General features: G+C 38.1%; 1 long non-coding RNA gene across 2 annotated transcripts in view; it reads left to right on the forward strand.

The window, feature by feature from the left end:
• Positions 1-26,944, forward strand: part of LOC120721344 — a 164,357-nt gene that overhangs the window by 6,208 nt on the left and 131,205 nt on the right. Inside the window, exons 3-4 of one of the 2 annotated variants that reach the window (XR_005693155.1) lie at positions 19,543-19,688; positions 22,864-23,811. This is a non-coding gene — a long non-coding RNA (uncharacterized LOC120721344). Of the gene's footprint in view, positions 1-19,542; positions 19,689-22,863; positions 23,812-26,944 lie in introns of those variants that run through there. The other variant, XR_005693154.1, reaches the window with a different exon arrangement.

The raw sequence follows: 26,944 nt of genomic DNA on the forward strand, positions 1-26,944 counted from the left end.
TGTTTAGCCTCCTAGTTGATATTTTATATATGTGAACTGACCCTATCTCTGAATTGAGGTCTGATACCTACTTTATTGAGCCCACACTTCTGGTCTAATTAGTGCTTCCCATCTGTTAGTGTTAGTGCTTGTTTTGTATTTTGTTACTGCCTTTCTATATAGGGCTGGGCCATATCATACTGTTCACGGTAATACCGGTATAATGTTAGGCAATGATAAGAAAATTAATTGCCCTGCCCTACTTTTATATACATTTATTTTGGTCTATTGTATTATTGTGAAGCACTTTGGAATACCTTTGGTTTTAAATGTGCTATATAAATAAAGTTGTATTATATTGTATTGTTATTTTATTTGTTTTATCTGGGTAGTTATTTGTTCCCATTTTTGCAGAAGGATAGTTAATCTTGAAACATTTAATGGTTGTTTCAGCTCTTCATCCCAATTTTTAAGCATTTAGCTAGTACAAAATAATGTGAAAACAAAAAATATTTGACATTGATAACTGATAATTGGCTGATGTGGGTAGTTAGTTATTCAGGTGATTTATCTGTATTTCATTTAAAGTTTTGCAAAGTGTGGTTCATATAGTGGTTTCATTAATTGGACAAAAAGATGATGTTAAAAGTTGTGAATGGACTTGGAAGAAATCTAATTTGTTTGTTTTTGCTATACTTTAGAAAGCACAGCAAAATTTTAAAATGTGGCTTTTTAACATGAGATGGTGAAGCATTCCAGGTTTCGAGTGTTTAATCAGAAAAGGCTTCGCCACCAGCTTGTTTATGGGCTCTCTGGTGCGAGAGCAGCAGGGGAGTATTGGAGGACCGTGGGATACGAGCTGGGATTAGTACCTCTACAAAATGGGTTGGGGCTAAGCCATTTAATGTTTTGCAAGTCATTAAAAGAACTTTAAACAACTCACTTTTAAGAATGACTGGGGAATAAGTTGGAGAAGCTAAAGTCGCTATCCTGTCCTCACACTGGTTGTGAGCCTCAGAGTGGAGCTTTAGATAAGTTGTTGCTGTTTTGTGGCTTTTTTTAAAAGTTCTTAAAAGTAATCAGATCGTTGAAGGCAAGAGTGATTTTTATCGCCTTCATGTTTTTTTTATTAAATTACTGAGGTCACTGAGTAACACCCAGGCTTGTAACTTCTGATTAGCTCGTCCAGCTAAAGGACCAATGAGCTGATGCCATTGTGCCTCTGTCTACAGTTAACAAGAATCACTACTACTCCCAGAGTATTGTTCAGATTTCAGTGAAATTTGCACACAATGATAATCTAAGGGGTCTTTACTCAAATGCATGGTCAAGGTCATATTTATCATTCTGCAGCTGAAACCAGTATTTTGTTAGCTAGCTGTGCAGAAGCCTGTTTTCTTTTTATGAGCAAAGCCACTTCAGTACCGTTCCAGCCATTCCAGACTTTTAGGGTTTGACATTACCTAACCTCACATTGGTGACCATTTGTTTGGAATGATTATGCCTTGAGTTCTGGTCTATTATGTGTTTATTACCTTGCGGTCGTGTCCTGGTGATTTGTGTGCGTTGCCAGACATGATAGAAACAACCAAAATGCGGACGTCTTTGTGCAAGTCATTTTTTGTCAGGGGAAAACATATTTATTCCTCTTCTTTTTCCACTTCTTTTTACTTTCCCGTACATCCATTCTGACAGTTTCAATAATGTCCCAATTTGCTGACATTTATGAGTGCTTATATTGATGCTGTGATTATTATTCTTTATGTGTTATTCCCTCACTGAGAAATTCAAAAAATGTGGCAGAAAAGTAGCTGGAATTGCACAGAAGGGATCTATGCTACTGAACTGGCCAATCATAATAGTTGTGGGTAGGGCTGTGCGATAGGACCAAAATCTCATATCCCGATATAAGAATTCTATCGTCCCGATAACGATATAAATCACAAAAATGTAACATTTTCTGTAAATTCTGTGAATCTCGGGCAGCTCGACTTGCGGGAAGTGTTTCCAGCTGCGCGTCATGTAGCTGGAGTCGAGTGTTTTAACCGATGCATGAAACGATACATTTTTAGACATAAGTTGTAACAGCCGCCGTTTTCTTTGTATTTATTATACGGCGTGCTGCGGGGAAAAGCCTGTTCTAACGTTTGAGTCTAAGGCTTATTTTTTAGCACCTGGAGGCTATTTTTTTTGCTTCTCATCCGTAAATAATCTGCTCTTTCACGTGGTTCAGTTTATTTTGAAAAATCTCAACAGGATCTTGAGCTTTATTGTGAAAGGTTTATGTGGAACATAGACAAGCGGACACGCGATGCTGTTACCGTCGTTGTTGCTAACCACAACGCATAAAAACAGGCGCTTGTCCGTCCGTAGTGTGGTTATATTAAATATAAGAGAAAGAGAGAACTTTAAGAAATGAATATAGCCACTACAGTGACCATCAAAACGATGAAAAAATATTGCTGTAAACAGTTTATTTTGCGACACCACGAAACAAATGATTGCGTAAAATGAAACGATAGACATTTTTATATCGTCATCCGATATATATCGTTATATCGAACAGCCCTAGTTGTGGGCTGCGTTGACGCAACCTTTAGCTACATTTTTAGGTAGGTGCACACCAGGTTTGGCCATGCAGAGAAAAATGTTGCCCATACCTGAGCTAGGGTCAAAGCAAGACATTTGTACAGAGTCTTACAGAGTTGTAATTTCCCTTTATTGCTTCCACATGTTAGCTTGGTTTTGAACCTTTATCCAGTTCTACCAATATACATTATTAACTGTTGTAGTACTACCGAACCAGCATTCTGAGTGGATTATCAGATGAGTCTCACAATCATCTGCTTTTACATGCATGTGGCACACACTCTGTCTGTCTCCTATCCTCTGTGGAACGTGAATGAATAGGATGAAGTACTGAATAGCGGTTGCTGAATGCTATAGTGAGAAGAAAAGCAGCAGTGAGATGTTATCAGTGGGGGAAATGGTCTCTCCTGGTTGATTTACTAGTCATGTAGTGTGCTTGTCTGACTGCAGTATAGCAGATAGTGTCAGAGGGACATCAGAAGAGGCCCAAGGGACTGTCCGCTAAGAGATCAACCAGAAAAACATGTTATCAGTGGCATACTGTGTGACCATGAGCTAATGCTGGCTGCGTTTTCACTATGAGATCAAAAGGGATTTTTAAGATCAACTGTCTGAATATTTGCTCAAAGCTGCACCGAAGCAAATTTATATGTACACAAGCACCCGTCTTATTAAATCAGAAGTTTGAGCCCTACAAGAGTAATGCAGTCCAATATTTCTAACTGAGATGCCATTGATTTACCCTGTTTGGCCAAATTAAATTCAGGTATGGGCACTGATACAGCAGGAAATCTGCTCACTACAGGAAGTCACATTCAATAATTAAGACTGAAATGCAAACAGTATTCTAATCAGCAGTGAGCAAGTACCCTCTCAGAAAACTTTACCTTTGAATATAAGCTTTTCTTTCTTCCCCATCTGGTTTTCTTTTCTTTTCTTTCTTTCTTTGTCTTTCAGTGTAAACCATTAGGTATTGGTTGTGTCTGTTATGGTGGTTGATGTAAGAATTTCAGCGACAATCTTTCGCCATCATTTCCTACAGTAGACATTCCCAAGACTGCCACGGCCCAGTTTCAAAATCTAAAAATCCACCCAAGCCGATTATAACATGAGCTCAACATAAAGTAATTCCTTCATTGTGTTTTTGTGCATTCATTTTGATCACTATTTGCTTATTTAGGTTGATTTCCTATTAACAAGCCTCTGCCACCTGATAGCTGCTTCTTTGCCGCTAGTAAGAAAAACAAAAAATAGACAAAATACTTGGTAACCACTTTACACCTACAGGAGCTGACTTGATAATGAAAACTTGTAGCATGAAGCTCCTGGTGCACAGTTCTTAAGTTTTCATTAGTTCTTAAAGTTGTCATTAGCTAGTTCCTCCATGGCCCACACTTTGGAAATCACTGTCCTCCAGGGTATCAGTGAGTCATTTAAGAAGATGCTAAATTTCTTCTTTTATGTAGTAATGCTGGTAGAAATATTAGTAACATACACAGGGTTTTCCTGTATATAGAAAATCTTGGCGCTCAATAAAAGAATAAATCAGGACTGTAATTTAAAATTGTTTTTTGTGAGTTTTATTTCCTCTAGATTAAAATACTGTCAATAACTGGCAAAGTTTTGTTTATTAAAGTAATACTCATTCTTTGGGTAGTTATTTGTGGTATTGGAAAGCCTGTCCATTTCCCATTAAATAGTACCACATCTGAGTATGTGGGTTGCACCAATTAAAAAACTTACCTGTCTGGACCAAAACAGCTTATTCTACTATTGCATCTTGTTTTGACCTTCTGGTACCGTAGACAATCAGGTGCTGACAGTTAGAGTTCTGACTGGCACCTGATTAGGGCTGTTTAGCAATGAGTCCAGATTCTGCCTATGGCATTTGCATCTAAGGGTTGAAGGAGAAGATGTAGAGAACTCTATCCTGATTGCTGGACCAATAGGGTAACAGAGTTTAGTGGAGGCAGTATCATGGTGTGGGGCGACATGTCCCTCACTGGAAAAACAAGGCACTTGTGGGATCAGATTGGGCGTGCTGTTCGTGTCAGAGTGAACTACACTGCCACACTGGCTGTTGATTACAATTACGAGTATTAAGAGAGTTCTTCTAATGCTACAGTCACACAGGGAAAACAATGGCTGAAGACCATGGCACAATCAAAATTATTGTGACTGAACTTGCAATCAATACGATTAGATGATGATAAGTCTGCTGTTACTTTTCTACTGAATGGGATCAAGTTTGCAAATACATGCAATGTATTTGTGATAATGCAACAATAATACTGTGATACTTTGGTGAAAGTTGCAAACCTGTTGTCGTCAACATACACAGAAGTTTACATCAAACACAAATTGATATTAACTACAGTATTCTGCAACCTGAGCCAACCCTCATTTCTTTATATATTGCTTCCAGAGAGCCAGACTTACCTGTATTTTTAAAAACTGGTATTAAGCAGTATTTCTCTAAGCTGTCTGGGCCTATTTTTTAGAATGGTTTGTGTTTGTTTGTCGAGCCACTTAACACTTAATCATAGGTTAACTGACTTATGACACATTCAAACATTAAAATGGGCACCTAACTCAAGGTATGAACTAGGGTTGTGTCTACACACAACAGAAACTGTAGGAAAAAAACAGATTTAAATGATATCTTTAGGGACACTAGGCACAGCCTGTTGCATAAACACAATTTGTTACCATTTTGTTAGTCAAATCCATGAAAACTGCCAACGGGCAAGAAATAGAATTCTTGCATCAACAAGGTTACTCTCGAAGACCTATTAACAAAAATCTTGGCATATCTAGACATGTTACAACAGTTATTTAACTGCAAAATGACACAGACACTTTGTAATCTTGTTTTTGGCATATAGGAATATAATCAGCATACCAAACACCAGACTCGACTCCACAAGTCTGCTGTTGCAAAGAGAAATTGCAATTAATGTCAGACTTTATAAATTAGACAGCCATTATTTGAAAACCTTATCCAATCTGGCTGGGAGAGTTTGCCAGAGAGTTTGACAAGTTGCCTCCCACCAGATAAACTATGTAGTCACTTTGAGATTAAATGTAGTTGTTCAGAGGTTGGTGGTGTTGCATGTCAAGCACTTGTCAGCCAGTAACAGCAACTACTTGCAATCGGATGCAGAATATGAGAAAAGATTATGCGATCAGGCAGATTTTTTGTTTGTTTGTTTGTTTGTACTCTAGTATTATTCTATCAGGCTGTCATATCAGTGTAAACTATAGGTGAAGAATCCTAACTTGCTGTTTACATGTGTTCCCATTTTAATCTACAAAATCCACACGGGCTCTTCCTGTAGATAAAAGCCGAAACTGGTTTATTAATCTCCAGGTCGGCAAGTATCGACAAAGGGCAGTTGTCAATGACTCGGTTATGACCCTGCAGAAAAAACTATCCGATCGTTCAGTCTGACGTCACTAGCCGTGTCTGGGCCTAAACTCTGCTGCAGGTCCATATATCAAACGATCACTGTGGCATTACTGAGAGTTGAAAAACTGTCTAAAGTCTTTCATCTTCAATAAAATGATCAGCGTTCTGCTCTACCAGGTGTAACAACTGAGTTTAACATCCAGGCATCCATGAAAACGGAATTTATGACATTTAACGGAGTTGGAAGTTAGCAGGAAGTTAGCTTGCTAGCTTCCATCTAAATACAATATAGCATGTCCTGACTGCGGGGTTTTGGAAACAAATTAAAACGTACAGCTCTGTTATCACTTCCAACATAAATGAAGACAGAAAACTAAACAGTGACGTTTGTAGGGTTACTGAAGTTTGGCTAGCTGGTATATAATGATGTGCTACGTGACCGCTAGCAACACAGCTATGTTAGCATAATATAAACAAAACTTTTTTTCCACTCGATAAAAGTTAACGTGAGTGTTCTCGGTGGTCATGAACAAATGTAATCGCATGGCAGGGTGCTGTAAAAGGACCAAACTTCAGCCAGGAGAACAACTGAGATAATCCATCCACAATACCAGGTTAGTCATTCATATACTGCTGCATGGGCTGGGCTGTAGTTACATCCTAACGTTTTAAAAACTGAGCCTAAATAAATGATTAGCGGTAATAAAAGCCGAGGGAGGTCAACAGTGATCACTGACTGTTTTAGGAGCTTTTTGAGATTAAATAGAAGAAAATACATAACATTAAACATGTTAACAACACAAAAGCCATATTAAACGCAGACTACTTTAGGCCTGGAAGTAGGATTCGTCATGTCATCACTTAATAATCGGATTATGCTTCAGTATTCCCTCATTGCTGCTGCCTCATTAAGCACTGTTATGTATTGGTAGTGGTCTTGTATGAGTATGTAACTCTACATGTAACTCTACATTCATCAGTGTTGGGAAGGTTACTTTTAAAATGTATTCCATTACAGATAACAGAATACATACCCCAAAATGTATTTTGTAACATATTCTATTACGTTACTCAATGAGAGTAACGTATTCTGAATACTTTGGATTACCTATTATATTCTCATGCTTTTTACAACTACATGAATGTACGATTGCTGTGTGAATTATTACTCTTACTGAAGGTTACTCGCCATACCAATACCGACTAGATTTTTAAATCTTAATATAAAATGAGCAACAGTAGGGTGGACATTAGGGTAAGGCTGCACTTTTTGCAGCGATGTCGTATAGAAAACTGTTTCACGTGTATATAAAACAGGTCCGCGGCTCCAAACCGTAGTAAAGGGACCTCTGGCTAATACGTTGGGTTCCATGTCGGGCTCATAGCCGAAAACTAGCTTTACTTTGTTGTCTGGGTCAACTTTGCTAGCGAGAGACAAAGAGAGGCGTTGAAAGGCTGCTCCAACGGAACTTATTGTTTCGGAGGAAAACACGAACACAGTGTACAGTCGAGTCTTGATAGCTTACTTACAACTGGGCTCGTCAGGCACTCTTCTTGGCTGCAGTGGTTATTATTATATTTACATGCTTCCATCTCCCATTTCTGCTCGGTGACAGCTCGTACCTTTCGACTGTCCTTTTTCTCCCTCCCTCGCGCTCACAAACACATAACGGGTATGGCAGTCCATCCTCCCTGCAGCACGGACTACACTGCCCATGAAGTTACATTCTTTAGTAGTTACTCGTTACTCATATTTTGTATTTTAAATACGTAACAGTGGTACATGTATTCCGTTACTCCCCAACACTGACATTCATGTAACTCTACATTTATTATACAGTTGGGAGGAAATTATTCATGATAATGCAGATTAGACTACAACTAAAGTGTAATTTTTTTAGCACTATGGCTGAATGTAATATGACAGTAAATAATAATACACTGTAAATTGTTCAAACTGCAAATCAAATTCACATCCTCAGATACGCCGCCTTGTCGAACTAAGTCAAAAAAAGCCAACGAGACTCACTTTGCTATTATGTGTGACAAAGAAAAACATAAATTAGAGTTTTGTAAGGATTAGTAAACTGTTGAATATTTGCATACCTGAAGTAATTATTATTTTTTGGTGTAAAGTTTTGTTTTTAAATCGAGGTCTTACAAAGCCTTTAAAAAATTAGTTGTGTTATTTATTTCTTTTTTTAATGAATGGAGCAGGAACACTGCCATAGTAGTGAAGTCCAAGGTCTGTTGCCAGTTTAACTAGTTCCATTTTAAGCTATGTGTGGGATGTCGGTGTCAGTGGTCAGTGTTTATTTGAGCTGCCAGTGGGTAAAGAGGGAGGAAAGTTTCCGGATAGGTCAGAAGACCATCATCGACCAAAAAATGTATTATTTTTGTAACAGTTAACTCTTCGTTTGATATTTGTAACCACTGGACCGTAATCAAAATGCCTATAGGAAAAAAAGTAGGCTGTCAGCAAAAGACTGGAAGCTTTATGTTATTGGATAAAACTCATCAGAAACAGAATATTTTGTTAATCCCAGAGGACATTATGTGGTCACAGTTGCTCCAAGACAGTAAGAACATTAACTAACAAGTTAAAGTACCAATCAAGTATTACAATATTTTCCAAAATATTGCAAAATAGCTCTAATATATAAATATCTCAATATATTACACACAATTAAATATAGATAAAGTTGTAATTGAGGTGCCCCTCTTATCATCCCGACTTGATGTTATTTTCTCTGTAGAGACTGTGCAGATATTAACGGTGTGCAACTACTGCAGTGTGTACTTCTGCTTTTAGATGGAGGAGTTGTACAGAGAGATGGCCGCAGGCAGGAATGATTTTCTGTGTCGTTCAGCGGTGCATTTGGGTAATCTCAGTTTCGCACTGAACATGCTCCTGTGACTGGCCAGCACGTCATGGAGTGGTTGGGAGAATATTGTCTTTAGCTTAAACGACATCTACCTCTCTGACACCGCCTTTAGAGAGTCCAGCTCCACCTCCGCAATGTTACTGCTGTGCGGATCAGTTTACTGGCATCCACAACCCTCAGCCTGCTGCCCCAGCATGCAACAGCAGACAGTATGGCACTGGCCACAACAGGCTCATAGAAAATCCTGAGCATTGTCCAACAGATTAAAAGACTTCAGCCATCTCATAAATAGTCATGGCTCTGGCCCTTCCTGTACAGTGCATTTGTTTTTAACCCAGTCTAGTTTATTGTCAGTGTGTACTTTGAGGTATTTATGGTCCTCCACCATGTCCATATCAACTCCCTGGATTGAAACAGGGTCCACAATCATGTCCTTGGTCTTTATTACGTTGAGCTGCAGATGATTGTGCTTGCACCATATGACAAAGGAGTCCACCACAGCCTCATCGTCATCGTCTAACCACTGCAGAGTCATCAGGTGCAGGTGTCGGTGCAGCAGCTGAAGTCTGTGTTGTAGAGGGTGAATAGGAAAGGGGAGAAGATGGTCCCTTGTTTTGCTCCAGTGTTGCTGACCACCATGTCAGACACACACAGTGTTAAAGACGCTCAAGTCAAAGTTGGGATGTAGTTTGTAGAGAAAAAAAAGTGGTAATAATGAAGCTTTTGATATATAAAATGAAGGGTAGGTAATGTTGGCTGTTTCTAAGTAAACTGACATAATGTGTCTGTTGTGTTGTGTACGTGCCACATATTTTAGCAACATTTCAAATATAATTAGGTTATTGAAGAATGTGTTTCTGACTCTTAAAAGGCTCTTATATGTATACAAAATAAGTACATACAGTATTTGGTTGGAAAACAGTTTAACTAGCCCCGTTTAATTGCTCTTAATTTTGACTGTTTTCTCATTGTTTTCTAGTTTTACACTAGTCTATTAGTTTTATATTTTTTCTCCAGTTTAATGGAGTCTGAAATTAGTCGCCAAGAACATCTCTAGTCCATTTACCATTGCACACTGTTCCCAGTCAGTGTGATTATGTTCATTTGCAACAAAAAGTCACAAACGAGCATAATCCTGAGTAAGTAAGATTGGAGAAGGCAATTTTTCCCCTTTTACAGAAACTTCAGAAGTCAACAAATCAGTGATGCTGAAAGGGGCCGTGGCAGCAATCAAGGACTATTTTCCTATATACCTATCTTTGACTGAAAAAACATCACGTTCAAACATTTTCTCTGGGTCTGGAATTGCCATTCAATAAAATACAGAAAATAACTGACTAAAGTACAAGTGGACAAGCTCTTTGAAGGAAAAGTCGGGGGAACAATAAAGTAATGTAAAACCAAGAATAAGCTTGATGTGTTAACAAATGTGTCTCAGAGGCTGAACTGTCCTCAGACGAATATGAGTATGCTTATCTGTGTGATGCAATGAACTTTTACAGATGTATGTGGCTAACATAAAAGAAAATGTTAGAATAAGAGGGAAAAGGGTATTTCCAGTGTGTTAAATAAGATTGAAATGCAGACTGGTAGCCTAATCGGGTTGTTCTTCTGTTCCCATTGCTGCTGTAGTCTGCCTCCATCAGGGAGTGCTGTTAAGAATCTGCAACTATGTTCCTTCTCATCTTCCTTCCCTACTTTAATCTCGACCTGAGTGCTTGGTTTTACAGTGAGTGAAGTGTGTCTTCTAAGCTTTGGTGAAGGAGAGACAAGGTTCTTCAAGTCCCAGCAGGTCTGAGAAGCTTCTTATGAGGCCCCTTAAAGACAACTTTTCAACAGAAGTGAGATCCTGACTGACTACAGCATTTTGCTTCTCTACAGAATTCTAGTGAAACTTCTGTACATTCTTGATAATTATTTGTGTTGTCCACATTGATGGCAAAAGGTGAGGAGCATAAAAATGATGCCATCACAAATGGCTTCATTTCTTGGGAGTGAAATGCTCTGAACCTATAGCCATTTCAGTCACGAACTGGATTAAGCACAGATAGAAGAAAGCATTTCCCTGCTGGGCATCTGTCCTACCCAGTGGCTCATTTCTTTCACTTAGAAGAGTGGTGGTCTTACATTAATGAAGCCTGTGTACCCAGGATGCTTCAGGCCAGCATTGACTTTTGGCTGTTTACTTGACTGTCTTTCCCTGGAAAGCTGTCAGGCCAGACAAGACTTTATGATGCCATTAAACATTAGCGTCAGACTGCTGAGGGACTGGATCTGGTCACTCTAACTGAGGTTAAATTAGCTTTTTTGGCAGACAAAAGAAATGCTACTGAGCTTAGAGCAGTATCAGAAGTGGAGCCATCAAGCCTAGTGTTACCTCAATATAGAAAGAAATTAGGTTATTCGGTTGACTTATGTATGAGCCATAATGAAGGTTTAAGGCTTTTGGGAATAGTGGCTTCATTACAAAATGCTTTATGTTAATAACTGGCATCTCCAAAAATAACTGAATTCAGCCTAGCAAAAGGATTCAATAAGGCAAAGCGGGCCTGATTTTAAAAGGGAACATAAGACATACAAAAAAAGCAATGAATGATGTTATAATTACTGCTTCAGGTAGTCTTAAATTGATAGGTTTTTACCTCAGTGACCTGGTGCTGATCATAAATCCAGCTATGTCCTGTAGGACACATTACTAAATATCAACGAAACACAAACAGTACTCGTCACACACATTGTTGTGATGTTGTGCGATCATTGTGTAAAGATCTTTTGTGTGTTAACAGGACTAAATAAAGAGTTATACAAATACACCTTATTAACCTTATTTTGAACTGCGCTTCCTATTTTAGTCAAAGTTCTATTTGCCTTTTTTTTTTTTTTTTCTTTTGCCACATGTTAGTTCTCATATGTAGATAAATATGATGTGCGATGTTGTATCTGTTACTCAGGATATCTGCAAGTCCTTAAAAAGTCTTTATTTGCTAATTAAAATATTACAAAATTATTAACTGTCCTAAATTTAGTTTGAAGGATTCTTAAATGTTATTTGGATGTTTCATAAATGAGATTTTGAAGTACACAATGTTTTCACCACCTGTTCAGATTTAGATCACGCAAAATGACATGAATTTAGACGACAGAAGACATGACAAGCAGAATTTAAGCTGTTCTTTAAGATTTTGTTCTTTGTAGGCTTTTTTTTTTTTTATACATTTTTAAAAAGTTAATTGTAATAGTAAATTGATAAGACACATTATACTTCAAGGTTGGTTCATCTATATAAGATACTTTTGAGAATACAAAAATGCCTGATACATATACCTAGTGGGGTCATTTTGGGTCCATTTTCAGGCCACAGACATGTTTCATCATAGTAACTGAGATTACACTGCTTTTCAATCATAACTACCGCAATCCCTTCATACCTTTTGTTACTGCTCATATTAAAATCCAAGTTCTCCTGAAAAGTCCTGAAGAAGCGTGAATGCACAGTAGCATTGTCTCCATAAAACACATTAAACTACTAAATTATTTCCTCTGGGTCTTAATCACCTAACAGACTTTGTTCATCTTATTGTCCAAAGACCTCACATTCCCTGTGATGATAGCTGGAACAGGTGATTTATATTTAAACTTAGATGTCTACTTTGCTCGACCTCTGAAGCCTTGTTGTCTCCCCCGTAGCTCCTCTGGGATTACAGGCCTTCCTCCGGGCAGTAAAACTGTCATGACGATTAGCTGCTGCTGATTCCAATAGTGCAATGTGAAACCACAATTAGACTTGCAAAACTTGACTTGCCATTTATATTTTTTAAATAAATTTTAATGGATGATAAAAGTCATAAAAATAATAACATTAAAATAAACTAAAATTAAATTGGTATGAAACATTAAATTTGTGGTTTAAATGTAGACAACAGCATCTTGGTGCAGTTGTTAACACTGTCATCTCACTTACAGTATATAGGTGTTGGTGACCTGTGCAGTGTGTATTCTGCGTCTTGCTGTACGACAGCTGGGATAGGCTCAAGTCCCTGCCCCAGAACACTGAAATGGATAAGTGGATGAAGATAGATGGATAATTTTAGACAGCCTGCTACCACCAAGGAGGCATGTAGTCATGCCCAAAAGTTTTTGATTGAGATCCACCAGTTCAGCTTTACAACAAGATGGCAAGGTAGGACGAACCGTGACAAATTCTCCAAGGTGCTGGGAACAACTCATACACCAAGTACCTTTAAAAAAAACAAAACAAAACAGAAACCTTGCACGATACACAATGGATAAAAACTGGTGCTAACATCAAATTTTGTGGTTTGAATCATTCACACTTCTCTTGTAGCACCAAATACATTTCCACAGTACAGATTTTTTTTTCAGTTCCCTTTTAACATGGTCAGAGAATAACCAACAGAGGATACGTCTTTAAGCAAGAGCTACACTTTGAATCTAAAATATAAAACACATACTAAGCAGTAGAGGCTGCACACCACAGCTAGTGCAAGCATAGTGACCCAGTTTTCAAAAGAGCGTTGACTGAGTGGGACTTGGATCATCATCCTTACTTTTATTCTGAAAAAGATCCTGATAATAAGGAGCCCTTACATAGTGGTTCATGCTGTATTTAATTGGTGCACCATAATATACTGATTTTAACAACTTGTGTTTTTATGTGTAGCAGGCCTGGGTTTGACAAAAGAGGATAAAGGGCAGTTTTAGATCCTCGTGTTGTGATCCCTGGTGTTGATGGAGAGGAATCCTGTGAGTTCAGTGATAAATGTTCTTCTTTCTGGAGTTTAACACTGAATTTTGAGCAGAGCAAGCAGTTTTCCTTTGTCTTTTGAGGGTATTAAATAGCTTGAAATTAAAATACTGGTGGGCAAATTTCCATTTTTTTCACATATTGATGATGTGGAGACAAAAAGCAATTAAGCTCTTTGCAATAATGCAATTAGACTCTTAGTTTTAACCAACAGAGAAGGTTATCCCCCTTTAATTTGGACACTTTAATGATAGTATGTGAGGAAAATGAGGGAGCATTTGTTTTCTCTACTTAAATTTGTGTAGCTGATCTGCGGATTCTAATTGGCAACATTCTCACCAGTCCAGCTCTCTAATCTAAAAGCCACCAACAGGCCAAATATACCGCAGTCAAGTTAATTTAAATTGGGCTCTACCAGCATGATGAAGAGTAAGGCACAGTGCCAGAATAACTGCATCTGCAGTTAGTCCCAGTTGGAGATGGTATTTCACTGAGACAAATGAAGACAGACACTGAGAGAATTGGGAACCCCCAAATTAAAGGCATAGCACAGTAAGGATTGGCCTAGATTGATCCCTTTTTTGAAGCATAAAAGCAGCATTTGTTTTCTCAAGCATAAAAGCACTGTCGACTGTGTGAGTAGATAAAAAAAAGATGTTTGCATTTTTTAGTTTTTCTAGTATGTTCAGTCCCTTATCTGAAAAGGACACTACAAGATTAGCACAGGTAATGTTTTATTCAGTTTTTCTTGTAATTTGGTTTGTAAGATTTTTGCTTTTGTAGAATTCTAAAAAAAACTACAAAAAAAGCACGGCTCCTTTGAAAGCTAATGGGACTGGCTTGGAAAGATTGCATAGTTGTAAGTCCACATACTGCTGTGCTTTCATAGTATTTTACATATAATCACAGTGCTTTTTTTTTCATCAGAGTTACATATTCGGTTTCTGACTGAGGCAACTGTTGTTGTGATTTGGTGGTACATACATAAAATTGAATTGAACTAATCTATGCTTTACATCACTTGCACTTTCCCACACTGACGGGCTCATTGGTGACGTCAGTGGTGTAGTCCAATAATCTTTCTATCCGACTTCTTCAGGCCAACCAGCCTCCACTCTGTCTACTTAAAATCTCATTGCTCATCTGTCATTCTCCCTTGTAACCTACCTCCTCCCCATCTATGCCTCTCCTCCATGTTACTCAGGCTCCTTCAAAGCCTCTATCTTCATAACCACCACCAGCATGTAGACTTCAGGAGGTCATGACCTAATACCTATCACTGCTGGGATTCTATTCTGCTGTGATGGACTATTGGAGTCAAATCGCCAAATAGGTTAATTGAATTCTATATATCAAGAATTCCTTATTGAACTGATATTTGGATCAGATATCGGGGACAACAAGCCTAGTTGCATAGGCCTAAACCATCTGGCAACCACCGACCACTAGGGGAAAGTATGTTCTGTGACAGGTTGGCAAATAGTTGCTGGGAGTTTCTAGGTGAAATTGTTTGCAAAGAAGCATAAGGATGCAGAATCAAAAAGCTCCTTTGGAATTCTTTTGGCAACGAGCAGTTTGCCATGCTCGTCAATAGAGGCTCATGGAGGAGCTAGCATTAGCTCAAACACTTGGAAAGCCGAGAAAAAGCAGAAGGAAGAGAAGACAACAAAAAGTAATTAAAGTAAAAACGAATTCTTTAACAACCTGCAGAGCTTTACTCAACTGAACTCAGAGTGTGGACTCAGAGGTTTCATAGCACCTGTTAAACTGAGCTGCGTGACTCAGTCTAACTTAGCAGGTTTGTCATAGGAGATAGGAGTCTATCGGTGTTTGAGAAAAGTTGCAGCAGTGACAAAAAAGTGAATGCTTTTAGTGGCTGTCAGATTATTTCAGTCATCCATAAAGTGTGCTGATAAGCTGTGGTTGCGAAAAAATAGTAAGTGAAACAGGCTGCCAAGTTAGTCTGTTACCCTAATTGTGCTGTTGTAGTTTGCTTACTGCATTTCTCTATGCATGTTTGGAATGCAGTGTGAAATTTACTGTGCAGGGGAATCTGGCATATACGTGGATACTACCACATGACACATACCATCCATATTAATGTTGTTGTACACCCCCTGTGGGACTATAGCCACTCCCTGGTAGCAGCAGCCTAACCTATCATGGTAAAATACCCCATAACACTGCACAATCGCTCATGAATGGTTCAGAGACACGGCAGAGATTACTCCACATATGATCACCTCATCTGCCTCAGTTTATGTACACACTTCTTTGTGCTGCTTCCTTATTTTTTAGGGAGTGGCGGAGGTTATTGCCAATTGTTCACAAAGATGCTTGATGAGTGCCAACCCTATCATCAATAGTATAGTAGATTTTCACTGTTTAGAGAGCTCTTTATATAAAATATTAAATTTTAAAATACCTGGAAAAAAAAAAAAGCCTGAGGAAGAGCCAGTTGATCAGATTCTTGCAATGAATTATTAATAAAACACAGTAGGAGCACAGCACATTCTATCTCTCTCTATCTTTTTCTCTCTCTATGCAGATTTATTTTCTCTTCTGTTCCAGCAACTGCTCGTCCTTTTTTTTTTTTTTTATCTGTCACACAAGTAACAGACAGAAGAGATAGAAGTTGCAGAAACATGAGCCAGTGTGTGAGGATTTAGCTCCTGTCACTTAATAATCAACATTATTCAAGGCTGTGTCATACACAGCAGTCTTCACCACAAGTGTGAAACCACAGGATTTCTGTTAATAACAAGTATGTTTGCGTGAAAGGCATCAAAAGAAAAGGCAGGTGCATATTGCAGGTAGAAATAACAAAGAAGCTTCCAGTAGACAAGCAGTTTGATGGACGCACATTCTATAGGGAGGGATGTATAGTCTACATTAGGGCTGTGCGATATGACCAAAATCTCATATCCTGATATAAAACATCTATCGTCCGATAACGATATAAATCACAAAAATTTAATATTTTCTGTAAATTCTGTGAATCTCGGGTAGGTGAAGTGTTTCCAGCTGGGCGTCGTGTACCTGGAGTCGAGTGTTTTAACCAATGCATGAAACTGTACATTTTTAGACATAAGTTGTAAAGGCCGCCGTTTTCTTTGTGAGTATTTATTACACGGCGTGCTGCGGGGAAAAGCCTGTTCTAACGTTTGAGTCTAAGGTTTATTTTTTGGCACCTGACGGCTCTTTTTTTTGCTTCTCATCCGTCAATAATACTTTTTCACGTGATTCAGTTTATTTTGAAAAGTCTCAACAGGATCTTGAGCTTTATTGTGAAAGGTTTATGTGGAAAATAAACAAGCGGACATGCGATGGTTTTACCTAGGGGTGGGTTTTTATAATCGATTCATGGATTAAAATCGATTCTGGCTTGGATAACGTAAAATCGATTCATTAAAATCCTGAATCGATTTTTTAATATAAATTTATTTTGCCCAAAATGCCAGAATCTCAGGTGACATCTCACAAAATTTCAAGAACCACCAAACAGTTAAGACAGTAAATGAGAGCAGGAACATGGATTCTGCACATAGATTTAACCCGCGGATCAGAATCAGTTAGATGTCGCCTTTCTCACGGTCGGGGCTGAAAGCCGACAGCTCGCTGATTCTGATCTGTCGGCGGGTCCACGCTTTGTGTTCACGCCCTTTATGAGCCGATTCTAAAGCTGTTAGTTTGATCTCTCTCCAAACAATATTGACCGAACCAGCAGCAAAAGAAGATCCAAACGCTTCACATAAACATCGTCATGAATTCACTCTGACTTTTACTGTTTTGCTTCCACCGTGATGCACAGCTCTCTCTCTCTCTCTCTCTGTACTTCAAGAACAGTTTCCCTTTCTTCATTATTCGCTTGCTTGTTACGCACAAGTCTACTGTTGTTTACAGCGCTGCCGGCCGCTGTTTTTTTCCCTTTTACATTCTTCCGAAAAGAAAACCTCATTTGTGCTGTTCAATACTGAACAAATTTAAACTTTTTAAAATTATTCAAAATGCAAAACGCTTAGCCGTGTCTCTAATAAAACCGCTGTAACGTCAGAGGTGATGTTCATGTGTTGATTAATGGTTTTCTTTCGTTTTTGATGTACTGCAGAATATTTTTATAAAATCCCAGGCCAGGAAAATCACCTTCATGTTTTTCTGTTTTATCTTCAGCTACTTTGACACAAAAGCATCTGCTGTGACGCTCATACCTTTGATAAAGTCTTGTGTGTGTCAGCTTCCTTTTTATTGATACAAAAATATGTAAATGTACTGACCTGAATTATAATATTTCTGACTGTCAAAATTTCCCAGATTTAAATCGAATCGAATCGAATTAAATCGAATCGTGGATCGAATCGATCCGGGACCTTGTGAATCGGAATTGAATCGATTCTAGAAATCAGTGACGATACCCAGCCCTAGTTTTACCGTCGTTGTTGCTAACAACAACCCATAAAAACAGGCGCTTATCTGTCTGTAGTGTGGTTATATTAAATATAAGAGAAAGAGAGAACTTTAAGAAATTAATATAGCCACTACAGTGACCATCAAAACGATGAAAAAAATATTGCCGTAAACAGTTTATTTTGCGCCACCACGAAACAAACGATAGCGTAAACTGAAACGATAGACGTTTTTATATCGTCATCCGATATATATGTTATATCGAACAGCCCTAGTCTACATGTCTACATCTTTTTATGAATCTGACAGATATCCATGGCGATGCTGGCCTACCAGAATGTTGCGGGAAATGTAGATGTGATTTCAGAAACTGAAAATGTATTGTCCGGTTTTAAAAAGCAAGATTTTGATAAAATAATCAGTTGCAGGAAATGCAATTTTACTATAACAGGAAAAACATGGCTCAGTCACAGAATCAAATAATACAGAAGCCATTCCTGTTCCAATATCCTCCCAGATAAATATCAATGAAAGGCTCTTTTCTTTCCAGATGGCATCTCATTCAATCAAGTGCTACCTTAGACCACAAGCTGGGCAGTAATTTAGTAGATTTTTATTGTTTATTTTGTCTTAATGTGAATCAAACAAAACAGTCAAAAATCAGCTCTGTAATCATGACTCATCTCTGCATGCTTTAGAGGAATTACTTCATATTAGCTCGTGGCCAATCCATGCAAAAGAGAACAGGTCAGTATATGTCAAACCTCAAATTTATGAAAATAAGGAAAATAAACATAATCACGCAGTTTAACCAATATTTATTTTGCATTTTTTTTTGGTCTATTTTGCAATAATATAATTTTTTATTAACAACAAGACTTTTTACAGGAGCGGCTCCCATCCATCAGCATACACACAGCTCAGTGATACACGTGATAGCTGGTCTGCCTTCATTAACCATGCACGCCACATCCATGTCTTGTTTGATGGATAACTTCTTGGCACATGAGTGCATTTCTCCTAAACATCTGACCTTTATTGACACAGTCCACTTCAATATACTGAGCAATGAAGGGCTCCATCTATTCAATACATGATTGCTTTCGTGAAACGCCTGCTTAAAGAACTCTTTTTGGAATATGTGGGTAGGATTAGCATTTTGCCAAATAAATGAAATCAAGTGACCTTATATGATGAATAGACCAAACAGCATCCTATTCATCACATTCATCAAGAGCTGAAGATGAATAAAAGATTAGCATTTACACCCACAATCAGTACAGGTCAATGATTTTAACCCAGACAAATTATTTAGACAAATGCCTTTTTTTTTACTCTGAGAATTTGGCTGAGAATATCTAAATGAGCCTCTGTATTTGTCAGGAAAATGTATAGACATAGACATAGTTGTGAAACTTGGTTAATAAAGTCATAGTCATCCAGTGCACAGTGTGAATACAGAGGTTTAAGTTCTGTTATAATTGGTTGGCTTTGATCTCCGAACTCTGCAGGAGACTGCTTATGATCCATCCCCAGAGAAACCTGTACTGTGCGCCTCAGTCAGCTCCAAAACCTCCAGGTTCTCATCCTTTTCCAGAATTGAAGACAACACAGCCGGCAGCTCATTCTGATGTAACAGCTTTACTTTTACTTGAAGGTCAGTAACTCTGTTTTGTGGCCTGAAGCTTGTAGTCATTTCTTTCCTGACTGTCTTAGCTGGGACTCCTCCTGCAGGACTACGAAAGCCATATGTCTTCTCCTATTAATATTTTAATTTAAATTTTTCCATATCTTCAGTTTAGGATCTTGATTTCTTTTCTTTTTTTTATTAATTAGCTATATTTACATGTATCATTATATCATTTATGTAGTAAGTTGAGTTTCATTTTCGTAATAGTGTTGTTACTGAAACTATTTTGGATTGAAAGTTCTTTTGTATATTACAGTATAATTTATCACTGATTAATTGATGTTTCTAAAAAAAAAAAAAATAGGACAGCTGGAAAATTAGTTAATCATGGATGCATAAATGTGCATCCGGTTCTGATATACATTAATGCAGTTCACTAGTGTTATGTGTGGGTTCAAACACACATCTGTGTGTACAAATCTGCACTCAGAGTCGATTAGAAAAAATTTGACTGCTTGCCTGTGTCTGTCCACATATTCAAGCAAATATATGGGGGGGGGGGGGTCATGCTTCATCCAACCTTTACAGCCACATTGACGTATCGACGCAATGAACAGCAGCAGTGGAAGATAGATGAATGTGTATATATCCATTGGCTGTGACAGCTAAATTAACTGTTGCCAACTGAACTTTTCACCATCTACAGCTTGTTAAGAGACTTCTTTGTCGGATTAAATAAGATAAGTTGGAAAGGCCAAGGTTATAGTTAGGTATATGATAAAGCAAAGGACAAAGCAAAGTAAACATATACCTTAACATAGCATCTATTCTAGTTATGCTTCCCTCGCCTAAGCATGGTATTAATTATACAGTAATAAGGACTCAAAACAACATCATTGACTTTGGAGGCCACCGTTGTCAATATCATCCTTTTCAATAACAGGCCACCAGTTGATGTTACTTCTTCTCTGTGCTACTTGCTTGTGCTTTGTAGACATGGTGCAGGGATTGGTTTGCTGTCTGTATACATCCCTGAGAGAGGGTCTGTCATTCATAGCCACACTGTTTATTTTTTGACCTTTGCATTCGTTGTATCCGTCTGTCCTTTGGCTGGCTTTGCAAGTGGAGCCGTGTCCTCTGAGGAAAGGCAAGGAGGAGGAGATGAAAGATTCATACAGGCACACGCGGCATGAGGGAGGTAGCAGGAGAGCTCCACCAGAGAGAGTTAATTAGGATCTCCCTTTCCCAGGCAATCACTCTGCTCTTGACATTTCATCTCACTTTTTCCCGAACAAATCTCCCTACGACTTGCAGAGACAGGCAGAGAGACAGAGAGGAAGTGCTTGACCTTGGTTAGGTGTTGTGCTGCATTGCTAGTTTTAGCTCACATCAGTCTGCCTGCCCATGATAACGTTCAACATGAAACAGTGGAATAATCCCACAGCTCTCCAAGCAACCTGTCTCTAACAGTCTGCCTCCTTTCACCTGAAAGGAAGAGCCCATTCTTTTGTCCTCCCTGGTGCAAATTCATTATTCTGTAGAAGAAGCACACATATAAATGTTCCACAGACACATTTCCGAAGGCCCATACTTTCCCTGCTGTATCAAAACCCCCAGAAAAACACATTCATACGCAAATCAGTCCCAATGGTGAGGTTAGCAAGAGTGCAGCGATACAATAAATGAACAAAACAGACCATCAACACTTAGGATTTTTTTTCTTCTCATAATAATAAAAATAGGAAACATAATCATAGCTTGGCTAAATTGAAAACCTTCAGTGTTCAGTGAGAGAGAGAGAAAGATCTGATGATCAAGCCATAACAAGAGAAAGGATTGGTCTGAGAGAGAGACACTGTGAGAGTGTGTGAGGAGGTAAAATGTGTTTATTGTCCCCGTCTCCCTGTCTGTCATTTGAAATTGGAGAAAGCAGACTGTATTATTGGACACCAGTGCCAGTCGCAGCCAATGATCTGGCTCCGTGATAGATCTGTTTAATGCTCACTTTATAGCTGGCAATCCCCTGCTGAGGATTTTTCAGAAAGCTGACAGAGTGGTGTGTAGGTAACCTGCACGCAGAGAAAGGGGAAAATTACTGTTCTGAAATTACTTTGACTCAAAGCTCTAAAGTGGCATCTCAGTCCCCTCAACCTTTTTCGACTAGGCCGAAATAGATGACAGAATTTCCTCACCTCTCAAAGGTTTCATGGTGATAGGAACAAACAAAAGTGGGAGTATTTGTGACAACACACACAATATGTATGAAACGTGACTTGCCTCTGACATCCTCACTGAGTTTTACAGCCATTCGTTGCTGCTTTTATGTAGTCTGGCATGAAGCGGTGCAAGGACTTCTTTGATTACAGTTCTGAGATGCTTGTCACATGACCCGAGGGGTCATGCAGTCAGTGGTGGGCATTCAGCAGGACCTTGGCAGAGGCATTACCAATTTGTTCTTTAGACCTTTATATGGGTGTAGGTCAGTGGGGCTCTGACAGGTGTTGTTGAGATGAACGACTTGGTTGTAAACTCGCACACATTTCGATCTTCACTCGTCAGTGAGGGCAAACGCTTCCAATAGAAACAGTAGTCATGGAAATGAGGGTTACTAACCCTGCCATGCTTAATTCATAAATCAGCTTCTGTGACCGCTAATGAAGCCAGTGTTTAGTGAAAGAGTTTTTCCATCCAAGTGTTGTTTTTTGACACAAGAAATAATATCAGTGGAATAATTTTCCAGTCCTTTGTCAGATGTCTGACAGCTCTGAAGTGAAGTCCTTATTGATTTGTGTAATTGTAATCATCTTTCTTTTTTCCATTTTTCTTTTTACACGAGGACATCGTCTTAGGAACTCCACTGTGAGAATAATTTAGTTTTAGACATTTAAATAATTATCTTACTACGAACACAACCCAAAGAAATACATTGCAGTTCACATTGTACTTCACTAGAACTCCAAGTTAAAAGTCAAGTCTTCCAGTTAGACCATGTCAAGTCTTCATGTAGCCTTATATTTAACAATTGTATGGTAATTTATGGTAATAACAGTTGCCTCTAGATTAAAGAATGTCACGGCTTTAAAGTGTTTTTTAAAATTAGCTGAAACAGAGTCAGCTTGGACATTTTAAAACTGTTTTTCGGTGCTACAGTTGAGTGCTTAATTATCCCTAATTTCCTCTGTCATATTGTCTTCATCTGCAGATGGGGAATGTTTGTCAAAAGGAAGTACTAAAACACATTCAGAGCCAACTGAAGCCGTGCAGCAAAATGATTGCAACTATTACGTTGAATTATAAATAGCAGCTGCTTTCAATTTGCTGAAATTAATATTTTGAAAGAATGTATTTGGGGAATACAGTTATTTGCTTCCTTGCTGAATGCTTAATGAGGAACTGATGCCACACTCATGTTTGCAGAGTAAATATGATGTTACACCAGCAGCCATTTAGATTAGCTTAGCACTGGGGGGGAAGGCTAGAAACAGCTTTACTAAATCATAAAAAAACAGGTTTACAGCTGCTTTCTTTCTTTCTTTGACTGGATCTGACCCGAGATTTAATCCTGTGCACTTAAGAATTCATCCTATTACTTTTATGAGCAATCATAAATAAGCACTGGAGACTCAGTTCCACTGGCATCTCATGCCATAACGCTGCCTCCATGTTTGACAGATGATGATGCTGTATACTTCAGCTGATGAGCTGTTCTGGTTTCTGGTAGATTCTGGTAGAATTTAATCTCTGATCATCTGTCCAAAGATTTAATTTCCTAGCTCTGCGTGCTCTTTTAGATGTTTTATGGTAAAGTCTAGTCTGGCCTTCCTGTTCTTGAGTGTAACCAGTGGTTTGCTGTTAATGTAAACTTCTACGTTTACATTCATGATGGACACTGTTGATTGTACACTTTATGCCCACCTCCTTGAGAAGGTTCTTAACTTGACTAAACGGTGTAATTTTTGTTTTTCTCAACCATTTGTTATACTGTATTCTAGTTGTCTCCAGTGGTCCTCAAGAGCTTCTGGTGTTGTCGAGCTTGTCAGTGTCTTCTCTCTTTGATTTGCCCATATGGAAAAGACAGATACAAACTTTATAAGATTTATATCTGTCTTGTGTGAAACTTGTATGAGAAGCATACAAGAGTGAAAACAGATATAAGATCCCTAGAAAAATTATATAAATGAAACTTGTATGTTTTGGATACTTACTAAAACAATATATGAAAGTGGCCACTTTCATGAGTAAATCATATAAGCCTTATATGATTCATTATATGAAGTAGGCCACATCTGATGCAAGTCTTTTATAAGTTTTTTCTATTTCTTTTCCATATGGGTGGCCACTTTGGCCACACGTTGTTATGTCTTCATTGTGTTTTTGTGGTTTCTTTCTATTATTGTAGGTTCTTTACCTTGAAATACAAACCACCTTGAGGCAACTGTTGTGGTGATTTGGCACTATATAAATAAAATTGAATTGAATAATTTTTATTCACACTGAGTGGTCTCTTGAAAATACAATGGAGGGGGAATACAAGGGAATAGGTCTCACCTGGCCATGAAAATGTTTGTCAATCAATTGTCCAATTATTTTAAGAAAATGGGAGAATGCAGAAAAATGTTGCTGATTTTCAAAACGTGATATCCTTTGAGTTTTAACTGAAAGTTTGCACTTTAGTCACAGCTTGATTGTTTATTTGAAATTCTTTGTGATGGTATATAGATGCTAAATTACAAAATGTGTCACTGTTGAAAAACTGTGCGCCCAACTTAGAGCTGGGCGATAGAACGATAACGATATGTGTTGCGAAATAACTTTTTCTCGATAGAAAAATTAAAGTATTGCGATAGACCTCACTGCTCTTGTCCTCTTTAAAAAAAAAGAAAAAAGAAAAAAGAACAGCCAATCCAAATTAAGTAGCGCAGAGCCGAACCAATCACAGCCGCAGCGTCACGTCACGTGACTTGTTACGTACAGCACAAGTGCCAAGCCGCACATGTGTATTTGTTTGGGAAGCAGCCAGCCGCCGTGCCGCCCGGGTAATGGAGGAAATGAGTGTGCCGACTAGAGAAAAATCAACCGAGAGCGTGACCGAAGGTTACCGAAGAGAAAACAGATGATGGTTCCAATCCCGGAGAGATTGTCGAACGGAAGAGCCATAGAAGTTCAGTAGTGTGAAGGTATTTCGGCTATTTCAAGTCTGACAAAAAACAAAGTAGCGCGCACTGTAAATTGTGCCGAAAGCAAGTCTGGAAATACAATAAACCGGTGCATGCTCAATCTCTGACTGGAAGCGCTAATTCGTCATTCGGCTTTTGTCAGACTAAAGTAACTGTTAAAACTGTTTGAAAAGCTAAGCTATACAACAAGGAGAGATTGAGAATTTCCTTTTAGTTCTCAGTTTATTTGATATTGACAAAAGTTAGTCAATTTTGTCTGATCTTCTGTAAAACAAACTAAGATTTATTTTTAGAATTAATATTTTGTTTCTAAGTGGAATTGACAATTTAGTAGTCTGTTTCGTTTGTTCTATTTTGAAACTTAAACGCTTTAGCGGCTGCCTTTTGTGTAGTTTGCAATATTTGCAATATTTATCTGAAAAAGTCTCATGTTCCTTAAGTACATCTACCCTGTTGAACTTATTATGGGAAATAAATATTTAAATCAAAACAAGCTGCTGATTATTTCACATTTTACTTGTGAGCAACGGCACATTTAAATCTTACAAATATAGTTATTTGGCTTATATCGTGATAGATATCGTTATCGCCTGAAATGGAAAAAAACATATCGTGATATGAAAAAATCTTATATCGCCCAGCTCTAGCCCAACTATTCCTGTCCAAGTTCATAAACTGAAGTCATATTAGAAAACAGAATTAGCTTGACAGGACCATGTGACGTAAAAGCAAATAGCTGAACATTATTACTAAAACAAGGTTTCTAGAGTGCAATCTTTTATAGTTGGTTTAAGTCAGCATTGTTGGATGCATCCAAAATAGCATGACAGTAAACTGTCAAACTCCAACACAGTTTCCGGGCAGCCTGTGAAATATTCACAAAATTGCCTCTTTTACAGACATGAATTGTAGTGCTTTTACTCTGAGAGACTCTGAGAAAGTCTGTCATAGCAGGTAATGGCAAAAGTCAAGACTTTGCCCTAACTGACTGCAGTCAACTAATATTTTTAGTTCTTGCTGTTTGCTTATTTTTCATTGTATTTTCTCTTTGCTTGATTGTGTTTAGGAACCAAAACGAATTGTTTTATTAAAAGATCAGAGTTTGGGTTAAAATAAAATTACATTTACAATATGACTACTTCATTTAATGATAATTAGTTCTTTAAAGGCAAGTCCTAAAAATTACATTGTGCACAAATGACTCATGAAATCAGTTAAAGAGACTGATGATACAGTAAAGAAAAATTCTTGTTACTTTACAATAATTAAAATAAAACTAAAAATAAATCAAAATAAATAATCAAACTAAAATTTTGGCTAGGGAGCTTTGTGGCAGCACACCTAAATAAGATCATGTCTTAGAGGTACACGCTGTCATTTCCTGTTATTTTCTGATTTCTTCAGTTTAAAACATTATCTTCGTGTGCACAGTAACTAATGTTTTCACTGTGGTGGAAGTCTATAGCTCTATCTGTTTGGAGATATTCATATGGATCCTGCTGCTATATGAGGCTACAGTGAAGAAACAACATGCTTTTCTTTGGTCAGATTTTTGTCTGAATATTAATCCAGACAAATGATCTGTGACACTATATTACCTATAATTTTCAACTAGTTGTCTCTGCTCTATCCACAGCAGGTCTGCTCTATGTTTGGGGCCTGCCCCACAGTTTGAGAACCACTGGTGTACACATATCGCGTATTGTTATTTCGGTAAGCTCTGTGTATCTTCATTGTGTAAACACTGGAGCTGAAATGTGGAAAAAGCCTGATACTCAGACTTTGTCCAGTCTGCAGAGAAAGGCTGGTTAACATATAAAAGGAGGGACTTTGAAGCTGAGTCATAGCCTGAGAGCTGGTGTCTTAAGCGTGACAGTTTGCAACCCTGCTATAAACATTTTCCTTTTTTCATATTCTGTACACAGTTCAGTTCTGTTTACTTTAGCTCAAGGGCTTTAAAGTCACTGAAACCGAGTATGTGGTACAGACCCTGTGGAAGCTCCTCTGAGACCAACTTAGCTTGGTGTGCTTGCTGATTCAGGGTCATGCACCTTTGTGTGTCTGGCAGAAACACAATGAAATATGAGTTAAAGTTTGTCAGAATCC

Source organism: Simochromis diagramma, unplaced genomic scaffold, assembly GCF_900408965.1.
Source record: "Simochromis diagramma unplaced genomic scaffold, fSimDia1.1 OVJJ01000603.1, whole genome shotgun sequence".
Lineage (NCBI taxonomy): Eukaryota > Metazoa > Chordata > Actinopteri > Cichliformes > Cichlidae > Simochromis > Simochromis diagramma.